Below are 12175 nucleotides of genomic sequence, written 5' to 3'. Positions count from 1 at the left end.
CACACACACACACACACACACACACACACACACACACACACACACACACACACACACACACACACACACACACACACACACACACACACACACACACACACACACACACACACATTTATTGATTCATTGATTGATTGAATACTTTATTGACGAAAGGTACAGGCAGTACCACTAGTTAAAACACACTAAATGGATGGCATTAAAAGCCATAGACTTGTGTCTATGGCTATTAATCCTCTCTCTGTAAAACCACCACCACCCTGGAGATGGTTGGTCTGCATGGTCCCATGTCAAAATAAGGACAACGATGTTTTGAGGTACAGTTATACAATAATGCTAAAAGGATAACACAAAAAGCCCTGAGGGCTTGTTTCCATTGTGATCCTGTGTATTCAATTCATCAAGACATACAAAACTATACAAGAGATCATCATTACTAGGATCAGGCAGTAAAAGTATATTTACAGAAAAACATTGTGCGGTAATTTCTTTTGGCAAGCTAGAAGACTTGTCTAGGTACAGTTGCAAATTGCAGACAGGTGCTCTTTTATGGCGGTTTTGAAGGTTAGGGAGTCGCACTTTTTAGTGGCTGTTGGTAGGGCATTCCACATTTTGGTGGCATAATAGTAGTTCATCCCCATGTTTGTGCCGAATCTGGGGGGAATGAGATCAGTGGAGTTCCCTCTGGTGTTGTGCCCGTGGGCGTCTCCCAGGACTAATCGGTTCAATGCACCCCCTTCCGCAGTGATTGGCTGAGATGCCCGTCCACCACAACTAGCCAGTACGTACTGCATGCGTGTTGAGTCGTGAGGTCATCGGAGTGGGCACTCACTTGCTTATCGGCCCACTCAGAGTGGACACTCGCTTGCTTAGCGGCCCACTCGGAGTGGACACTTGCTTGCTTAATGCTTAGCTGCCCACTCAGGTGGATTCATTGGCGAAAAAGAGGAAGGACATGCACATCCCTCTCAAACCCTTTTGCACACTTGTAGGGCTCCAATATAACAGATACTGTATTGCACCAACTGCTACTGTAAATGAATTGTCATAACGACTAAATTGGGGAGAAAAAGTGGTAAAAAATAAATAAATAAATAGAGGATTTACATATAGCCTTGTTTTCCTTTTGCGAGGACAATGTTTTGTGCATGCAAGACAATGCAAGATCAGGGTAAGCAGAGCAGAGCTCGAATCCTAGTCAACAAGCAACAGGGTAAAGTCAATGGAGTAGTGTGCAAAGACAACATAGTGCTTCAAAGAAACTAGGATACCAGGTAAACATCAAACATAGCAAAATCATCTCTGTCGGGTTGAAACCTCATATGTCCAAAACTGATACTTTTCAGGGTTCAAATTCAAAAATAGCAAAAGTAGCAGATCTACAAGCTCAAAATGCGGCGCTTTGCATCGCGCTTCGAGCTTGCGGATCTGCTACATTTGATGCATTTGTGTGATGCTGTAGTATGATCAAGGATGATCGAGGACGTTAATTTACGAAAAAAACGAAAAAAGTTCAAATATGCAAAGCATATACTGTAGCACAAAGCATTTCTCGTCAAGAAAGTTTTTTTTATCGAAATGAGAAAATTATCAAAGTAACTGTACTGTACAGTATATCTGCATAGTAAACTAGCATCCATAAAAAAAAAAAAAGGTGACAAGAAGGGGACACAAGAAGAGAGGAGCACCTTTGATGTATGAAATGAATGAATGAAACTTTTAGCCACTAGTAGAGGAAGAAGCCGTGCCTTCTGTGACACAGAAAAGCGGGATATGTGTTCAAATACACAATTTATTCATAGCGGGGGTATGGAAATGATCTGTGGAAGAAGAAGTGCTTTGAGTAGAAGTTTTGCCATATCAACGTCTGGGAGTGAGGTCTTTGTCTGGGAGCAGCGACTCGCTTGCCTCGCGAAGCCCCTCAGCGCTCCTCTGTGGGTCTTGTAGTTTATATATGCACAAGTGACAAAGAGAAAGTAGTGAATTAGTAATGGGCTACTTCCTGGTAGCGCACCGAGGTGAACTCACGACGAACGTCTTTCTTTTGTTCTTTCTTTGTGCTGTTGAGTGGGGGGGTGCGGTGGGGGGGGTGGGTGTTGGTGCAAGGGAAGGGAGCGCTCTGATCTGTGTGCGTGTGTGTGTGTGTGTGTGTGTGTGTGTGTGTGTGTGTGTGTGTGTGTGTGTGTGTGTGTGTGTGTGTGTGTGTGTGTGTGTGTGTGTGTGTGGAGAGAGAGGAAAATGTGAAAGCACTGTCTGTTTATCTGAATCATCTTTTGTTGATTAATTCATGGCTGATATTTTATGCATTTGGAGTGTTCTGTTCCCGCGACCTGTTAGGGTTTGGGTTGGGGCCTTGTCTAACTTTGTAGTTAACTTTGCACACACACACACACACACACGTGCGCACGCACGCGCGTGTGTGTTCATGCCTGCCTGTGTGTGTGTCTGTGTCTGTGTGTGTGCGTGTGTGTGCGTGTTAGAGAGAGAGAGAGGAGAAAGAGTGTATAACTATGTATACAAGCGTACCTGTAAATTAATCAGTATTTGTGTGTATTTGTGTGATTGAATCTGTCTCGCAAGTCTATTCTCAAACTCTCTGCTTTTCTTCCTGTCTCTACAATATCCTCCCTTCTCTCTCTCTCTCTCTCTCTCTCTCTCTCTCTCTCTCTCTCTCTCTCGCGTGCCTTCTCTCTCTCTCTCTCTCTCTCTCTCTCTCTCTCTCTCTCTCTCTCTCTCTCTCTCGCGCTCTCTCCGTGGCTCATGGGTGAAGACAGTTCGACTTTTTGATCCCAGAGACCTGCAGGCAATTGGGACCCTTAGCAGGTGCCTGCCTTTCCTGCCTGCCTGCCTGCCAGGCTGACTGACTGACTTTTACTGACTGCCCGGCTGACTTCTTATCCCCACCTTCGTTACTGCACCAACATAGGAGGGTGTGGGGAGGAGGGGGGGGGGGAGGCATCCCGGAGCAAAGATGAGGGAGGCTGTGGATAGGAGGAGGAAAAGAATATGGCAGAACTCGGGGTGTACATGTATTAGCACCTCGGAGCGGCAGCCAGCCATGCTGCTCAGTATATAGTTTTATTTTTTCCTCGTTGCTTCCTATAGCTCCACTCTGACTGCAATGCAACCTGTGGTATTGTAGGTGTGCTGTGCATCGACTCAGGTACGATGCATAACCCATTCAAACCGGGAAAGCATCTGTGACGTTTTTGATTTTCTTTTTTGCTTTTTGGCTATTCACGAAGTCACGCGCTGTGAGCTTGTATCTCTGCTATTTGACACATCTGGAACACATCTGTCACTTTGACCAGTAAGCTCCGCCCTTAGATTTTTTGTTTGAAAATGTTAGTTTAGATTGTGACACCAGGTCTTAATGGGATAATGTGAGCGCTGGGTGACTTGTGTGTGTGATGGAGGGGGGGGTGGGGGGCTGGGGGTTGCAGGAGGTTGGGATATATTTGTAGTTGGGAGTTATGGTTCATTGGAGGGTAATTGTGGTAAGGTGCTGCGGTGTACATGTACCGTGTCGAGGAGGAGGCTGCATGGCAGACACTTGTCAGACAGACAGAGAGAGAGGACAGGACTGAGCGAGAGGGCGCCTGGGCGTCCTTACAGAAAGGGTCTCCTCCGCGGTAATGATTTAGCTCGAGTGAAAGAGGTCACACACACACACACACACACACACACACACACACACACACACACACACACACACACACACACACACACACACACACACACACACACACACACACACACACACACGCAGACACAGACACGAGTACATACACATTTGTCTGAGAGTGTCACAGCCGCCTCGCGGGTGCTATTTCAGTGAGAGGTGCCAGGCTGTTGAACCAAGTTCCTAACAAGAGCCAAACACTCAGGAGAGTGAGGAGCAGAGAGGGAAAGAGGTGAGGCGAGGAGACGAGAAGTCAGAGGAGAGAATGGAGGAGGAGGAGGAGGAGGAGGGCGAAGGAGAGGCACAGAGATAAGAGAGGCAGAGAGCTGTCATCCTTCCCCCTAGAAACATGTGCAAGAACTCGCTGTCTGCGTACAACAGTCACCTACTCCATTTTATTGACCAGGCGACACGGGAGGCTTGGCAGTTGTTTGGTTATTTCTTGTTGTTGTTTTCCTTATCATATTTTTTTCTCCCACCTCTCCACCCGCGTCAGAATGCCTCCGTGTGAGAGGCGACGGTGCTAAATTTGAACCCTGGGCTCCTTTGCCTGTCACCGAGCCCTTCCTCGAGTCAGGGGGATGGCGTTGGTTGTTGTATACGAGACCACACACACACACACACACACACACACACACACACACACACACACACACACACACACACACACACACACACACACATACACACACACTGGACTAACACTGGAATGCTCGCCGGTCCGAAAAAAGGCCCAGTGGTGGACAGGCCGGCCTTAACTCTTTAAGACCGGGAACGCGTCTGTGTGTCATTTTTAGATTTCTTTGGCTAAAAAATAGCAGGAAAAAAATATATAATCCAAGATTTTGCCACGAATTTTCACGATAAAAAAAAAATAGCAGATCTACAAGCTCATAGCGCGGCACTCGGTGCCGCGCTATGAGCTTGTATATCTGCTATTTTTGAATAGCCAAAGAAATCTAAAAATGACACACAGATGCGTTCCCGGTCTTAATGGGTTAATGATGTCTGAAATACCAACAGAGCCAGGCTATGATATGCTGTGATAATTGCTCCTCTCGCTGTCTGCAGTGCAAATACAGTGTGGAAATCGGTATGGCAAACACATTAATATGGAAATGTCCACATTAATTTCGGGAACGCACGGTTGTAAATTATTCAGTAATTAAGCCACCGCAAATTTACACAAACTTTTCCCCCCGGCTGATGACTGAGGGTGAGACGGGAGAAGAAGAGTGACTGTGTGAGACGGCACCAGAGTTGCCAGATTATGCGAGAGAAATAAGCTACTCCACTACATCTCAGAGGCAAATATTGTACTTTTTACTCCACTACAATTATTTGAAAATGTTAGTTACTAGTTACGTTGTAGTAATAATTTTAATTATTATTACAAAACCTTTGTACTTTTACATTTTGATTACCGGACCTTTACTTGCAACAGAGTGTTTCTACATTGCATTATTGATACTTTTACCTAAGTAAAGAAATTGAGTACTTTTCCCACCTGGCTGACGAGAACGCACACAACTCTGTGTGTGAGACGCACGGCGTAAGGGCGTCACCCCTGGGTGAAACACCAGGTTGTTAGGGTGTCCTGTAGCAGTTCAGTTCTAAGCTTGTAGATCAGCTGTTTTTGGCTGTTTGTCATATGACAAAGTATGTAGGGCTTAAGCGGAGAATTAAGCCAGACTGATCGATTGATTGATTGAATACTTTATTAACAGTTTGCAGTACAGAGGTAGTTATACGATTATGCTAAAAGGATAACACAAAAAGCCCTGAGCCCTGAGGTCCACAAAAAGCCATTGTGGTCCTATGTATTGAATTCATCAAGTCATATAAATACATAAACATACTATGCAAGAAATCATTAATACGAGGAACATTAAAAGTGCGAAGCGTGCGCACACGATTTTTTTCGGGTTTCCGGCGGATAAAGTTACTTTATTTCGGTTTTAGGGTGACGAGCAGCGCTGCGCAGCCTGCGCTGATGTGAACGCAGTAATGCACGTTATTTTCTGCTGAAGGGAGGGGGCGGAGAGGGGGCTCCTTTGATCGGCGGGTAGGCGGGGCCCCACGCAACCTGCGTAGTGTGCGTGTAGGGAGAAGCGGCCCTGTATGTACAGAAAAACAGTCCGGGGTAATTTCTTTTGGCAAGCTAGACTTGTCTAGGACTTATTTTATGGCGGTTTTGAAGGCGGGTAGGGAGTCGCACTTTCTTATGGCTGGTCGTAGGGCATTCCTATGCTATTGAGAAACGAGTGGCCTTTTTATCCCAGCATCGCAATAGAACGGTATTTTTGCGTGAACAGAAAACATAACATTGTACATAACATATACTGCAGTACAACATGGTATAGCCTTCGTAAAAAGGCACCTCATCTGTCGTGAGGAGGTGTGGGGTGGAGTTTTCAAACGGTTTCTCCCAAGGGTGCTGTAGCAATGCTAGCTATAGCAGCTTGGCAAACAGGCATGTAAAAAGTGTCATGTCTATAACGATGGACATGTCCATATTATGCCAAACAAAACAATATCACACATGAATGTGGAACAGAAACATTTGTCAACTTCAGGATTAATCATATTGAATTGTGTGGTATATATATATGTGTATGTGTGGATTCCATTAGTCATGTCAGTCAGCTATCTGTTCTAAAACACCACACATCTGTCAACAGCTGTCAGATTGTTATCGTAGAGCTCAACTTCACTGGAAAGATATGATATCGTCTCTGTCGGCTGGAAACCTCATTATGTCCAAAACCGTTACTTTTCAGGGTTCAAATAAAAAAAAACAGCAGATCCACAAGCTTGAAACGCGTCGCTTCGCGCCGCGTTTCAAGCTTGTGGATCTGCTATTTTTGATGCTTTTGTGTGACGCTAGTATAATCAAGTAAGGCGTTAATTTAAGAAAAGGAAAAAAAAGTATGGAGATACAGTAAGAGGTTTCTGCCCGACAGCAACGTATTATATCAACGCTGTATCACCAAAAAAAGTAATATTTTGACTTCTTGGGACTATTTTGACCAAACGGCAACATGTGACGTGAAGGGGGGGCAAAAAAAGTCACAATATTACTTTCGGGGAATCTATGATTTACGATTCTGTGCCTATCGTGACATAACTCGGACCGCTCAAAGCGGTCCGAGTTATGTCACGAGTCGGCTCAAAGAGGACTTTGCAACGCTCGGCATGACGACTCGCTCACTTTAGCTCGCTCGGCGGTGCATCCCGTGGCTCAAGTCCGCGTTGCTGTAATGCGGAAGTCCCGAGAAGTCAGGACTTTTTTGCCCCTCCCTTCATATACTCATGTTGACGTTTGGTCACAAAGTCACAATATGCCTTTTGGGGAGTGTGTTGGTTCTCTCTCTCTCTCTCTCTCTCTCTCTCTCTCTCTCTCTCTCTCTCTCTCTCTCATTCCTTCCATCTTCCTCCATCCGTGGATTCCTCTGTAGTCTTGGGTATGATTGATTGTATTTGCAGGTACTGTACCTATACAGTATATGCTGTGTGCATAGGTGGTGTATGGTCCTTTAAGTGGGTCGGCGTGTGTCGGCAAGGAAGGAATGATGGGATTGTTCTCTTGTTTACATTCTGTTCTGGTGGGGTCGTGCTATGAAAACATTTCAAGTGATATTCGTTGTTACTACAGTAAGTACAGGTGATACAGAACTTAGAACTTGATCTGGCTGATAACGTGGATTTGTTTTTTTTCCCCAAAATATGTTTTTCATATATTTTGAACTTCTGAAATAGGACATTCTGCACAATGAGTACTTTTACCTTTGGTACTTTAAGTACATTTTGATACCAACACTTTTGTACTTTTACTCAAGTACATTTAGGATTCCGGACTTTTACCTGTAACGGAGTATTTCTACATTGTGGAATTGATACTTTTACTTAACTAAAAAAATTGAGTACTTTTTCCACCACCACAGGTACAGTAACATGCCTGTCCGTGTCTGTTAGCAGAGAGCCATACCGCTGGCTGCACCTTTCCTCCCGAAACAGACCCTCAACGTCAATATCGCATATTTACCGTACGTCCTTGTTGATTCCGACTCGGAACGCCGGACATCGTTTGAGAGCCGATTGAGACGGACGTCAGGCAGGAGGGTCTTAATATCGAGTGGCACCTCCCGCCCGCTCGCCGTATACAGTACGGCACAGACATGACGCTGAGGCGATCTGACAATAGAATGGATCAGCGTAAGTCACCTGGTGGGAGAGCGTAATGCCTTCTGTCAACTCCCCGTCTTGTCAATATTCAAATCCGTCCGGCCGGCCGGTCTGGGCGGCTGTCAGTTACAATATCCCGGGCCGTCCCGACTCCGTCCCGCCGCGGGGCAGCGATCCAAATTGAATTGGATGTGGGGCCTTTTTTTCATCCCCCCCCCCGCCCCCACACACACACACACTGCCCCCCTCTGTATTGTGAACTTGTCAGGTTCCTCTTCGCCTAATTGGGTTCAAAATACGACATGTTCCATCCCCGGCTAATAATATAACTCGTCTTCGTTTCTCTTCTTTGTTATTTATTTATTGTATTTTCTTTTCAAAACGTCCACTCTTATATCCGGCACCGTTTTTACAAGACGGATTAATGGCGTTTGTGCTTTATTTGACATATCGTTGCTGTCGGGCAGAAACCTCTCATCTCCATTTTCTAACTTTTTGTGTTTTTTTTGTAAATTAACGCCCTACTTGATCTACAGTGTCACACAAAAACAGCAAAAGTTGCAGATCTACAAGCTCGAAACGCAACGCGTTTCGAGCTTGTAGATCTGCTACTTTTGCTGTTTTTGAATTTGAATCATGAAAAGTTACAGTTTTGGACATATGAGGTTTTCACCCGACAGAGACGATATACAGGTACTGTAGTTGAGAGAGATGGGTCAGGCAGGAGAAAGTGGGGGGGGGGATATTATCTGTGACAGTCACAGATAATGGAGTCGCATCTGATGTTGCTGTATCCTAAGCGGCGTGGCGCGCGCGCGCGTGTGTGTGTGTGTGTGTGTTATACGCCACGGCCCACCAGAGCCGTGCCTCTGTTTTTAAAGGCTAAGACCACTTTGGTAGGAGGTTTGGGTTGTGTAGTTTCCATGATGAGACTCCAAAGGTTGATTTTACTATTTGAAGATCCGGATCCGCAGATCCGATCCGGATCCGCAGATCCAGTCCCGATTTTCTTCCTAATAAAAATCGCTAAATAAACAGGAAGTTAACATTTTTATAAATAGAAAGAAACAGTATTGGTTTTGTGATGTTCTATGTTGTCTAAATCAACTTTGTTTGCGTTCGTTTAGGTGCTAAAAGAGTAACTTTGAGAACTGTTTCACCGTGAAATTTAAGTCAATGAGGAGCATTTCAATTGATCGATTTCGAATAAATGGAGCAATTATTTTTTATTTCTTGTCCACCATTGGAGTTACATCATGGCAAGGTAACTACACAACCCGAACCTCTTCCAAAGTGGTCTTGCCCTTTAAACCTTCACAACGCTCTAGTGGTAGTAGAGCGGCTGCGCCTTGGGAATCGAAAGGTTCGAGGTTTGATCCCTCTGTTGGCTCCTCCTGCATGGCTTAAGTGTCGAAGTGTCACACTGAACAACCTAACCGCTCCTGTGATGAGCACGTTGGTATACTTGCATGGTTTCTTTCCTCCTCCGCCATTGGTGCGTGAGTGTTTGTGTGAATGGGGGGGAATGTATAATAACACCTTGTAAAGTGCTCTGGATAAAAGGCAGCTATAGAAAAGCACCATTTACCATTTATACAAGCTGTCGTGAGCAGCAGATAAGGCAGTGTCGTTGGTGGTGACGGTGTATGGAGACAACAACAGAACCCATAAACACAACAAAACAGAACAACACAAAGTGTTCCCAGCCCCTCACCTGCTGTGGTGGAAGGTAACTCAGCATTTGTACTTAAGTACAACTGTCTCATCAGTATTTCCAATTTTTAATACCTTTTCTTGGATTTTTTTATGCCGATACTTTTGTCATTTTACTCAAGTACATTTTGAATATACAGGACTTTTACCTTTAACAGAGTATTCCTACGTTGCAGTATTGATACTTTTACTTAAAGGAGTAGGCTAGCTCACCCAAAAAATGACTTATTTTCTTTCAATTACACACCCCATGAAGCCTTGAATTCATGGCGATTTTTTTTGTTTTTGTCGCATTCCTAAGCCAATAATTAGATGACTGGCGGAGTCTACGGTAGGAGACTCAATGGAGACTCTTTGAGTCTCTAATTGACTCTAATTGATAATTGATAGAAAGTTATTTTTGGGGTGAAATACTCCTTTTACCACCCCCATATGGGAAACCTGAGTCCCTCAGGGCTCAATACTAGTGTATTTTCTGTTTTGTTTTGTATTTTCTGTTATTGTGGGGAAAGCTTTATCTGAAAACAGCAGATCGACAAGCTCACAATGCGACGCAACGCGTCGCATTGTGAGCTTGTCGATCTGCTTTTTTCAGTGAAAAACCGATGCTGGGGTTTAAGTGGTTAAGTAAAAAATGAGAGTACTTTTACCACCACTGGTTCCCAGACCCTCACCTGTAGCAGGTCCTCCTCACATCCAGCGGTAATGAGCGTCTGCTCTGTGCTCCTGGTTGGATGACAGAACAGAACAACCAGCAGACAGCGGTACAGCGCTACGCCGGCGGCTAACCTAAACACACAGAGGCCAAGAGCAAAGAGCATGAAATGAAAATAGCATCATGTCCCTTTCCTCTCATCAGCCTCGACATGTCTGCACCGCCTCTGTGGAAGTGGGACTCTCTCTCTCTCTCTCTCTCTCTCTCTCTCTCTCTCTCTCTCTCTCTCTCTCTCTCTCTCTCTCTCTCTCTGTGTCTGTGTGTCTGTCTCTCTCCATCTGTTGTTTCTCTCTCGTTCTCGCTGCCTCTCTGTTGTTTCTCTGCCTCTCTCTTGCTGTACTGTATCCCTGTCTCATTTGCCACCTCTCTCTCTCTCTCTCTCTCTCTCTCTCTCTCTCTCTCTCTCTCTCTCTCTCTCTCTCTCTCTCTCTCTCTCTCTCTCTGACACATCTCGCCCCAGCAGCATGCATGGAAAAAAAGGCCTGACCTTTTGGAAAGTTTAGCACTTTAAATATTTAGGCTTGGGTTATGATGGATCCTCCAGGCCCCACGGCAATGTGCGGAGTGTCTGATTAGGGGGGGTGGAGGGGTGGTGGTGTGCGGGGGCCGGGGGACTGTCAGAGTCATTTAGCCGGGGTGTCTGGGTGTCCGGCGTTGGCTCTGTGTTTGACAGGACCGCCTTTTAAACAAACAGCCCAGACCCCCATGGCACCCAGGGAACACACAGGACTTCACACAGCACCACACCACAACACCACACAACACTGACAGCCGAGAGTGTGTGTGTGTGTGTGTGTGTGTGTGTGTGTGTGTGTGTGTGTGTGTGTGTGTGTGTGTGTGTGTGTGTGTGCGTGTGCGTGTGTGTGTGTCTCATGTCACCTTCTCTCATTATGTGGTTCTCAAACATTTTCAGGACCCTCAAAATGATATGTATTTGACTGCGGACCCCCATCTAAAATCCTCCAGAATGCTTAATGTACCACAAGTAGTACTCATTGTGCAGAATGTCCCATTTCACACGTTTTGTTTACTTAGTAGAAGTAAAAGTACTGAATATTGGAAATACTCCAGTAAAGTGAAAAATACCTCAAAACTGTACTTAAGTACAATACTTGAGTCATGACATGTACATACTGTTGTTACATTACCACAGGTGTACACAGGGATGCAACTAAGTATGATAAGTATGAATGAGATATAACTCCAACTGCAGCCCCTAAACCTAACCTCTGAATGCCTAATCATAGCCCCAACCTGAAATGTTTCACTAACTGTAAGCCTATAACTCTAAGAATGTTGTACCCATAAAAACAACAATTTATCTCTTGTGGACGAGGAAAATTGTCCTTGTCTATTTCTCAAATTCTACTATAGTTGTGGGGTCATTTGGACATCACAACACACGCACACACACACACACACACTTACACGCACACGCACAGAACACAACACAACACAACACAACACAACACAACACAACACAACACAACACAACACAACACAACACAACACAACACAACACACAACACAACACAACACAACACAACACACAAAACAATATCCACAAATGTCACCTAGTTACGAAATGAAGACAAGAAGTGAGTCATGGAGCGGGTTGAAGGGTTGGAGGGGTGTTCAAAAACAAGGGAGGGATAAGGCAGAGAGAGAGAGAGAAAGAGGAAGAGAGAGAGAGAGAGAGAGAGAGAGAGAGAGAGAGAGAGAGAGAGAGAGAGAGAGAGAGAGAGAGAGAGAGAGAGAGAGAGAGAGAGAGAGAGAGAGAGAGAGAATGGGTGTCGGGGAGGAGGGGGTTAGGGTAGGGAGGACAGGAAGGCATGCTAAAGGTTTTTCAATGTTTAATTTTCAAATAGGATTAAGCAGAA

The sequence above is a fragment of the Gymnoscopelus microlampas genome (assembly GCF_963454915.1).
Source record: "Gymnoscopelus microlampas genome assembly, chromosome: 4".
Classification (NCBI taxonomy): Eukaryota; Metazoa; Chordata; class Actinopteri; order Myctophiformes; family Myctophidae; genus Gymnoscopelus; species Gymnoscopelus microlampas.
This window is presented reverse-complemented; position numbering follows the sequence as displayed.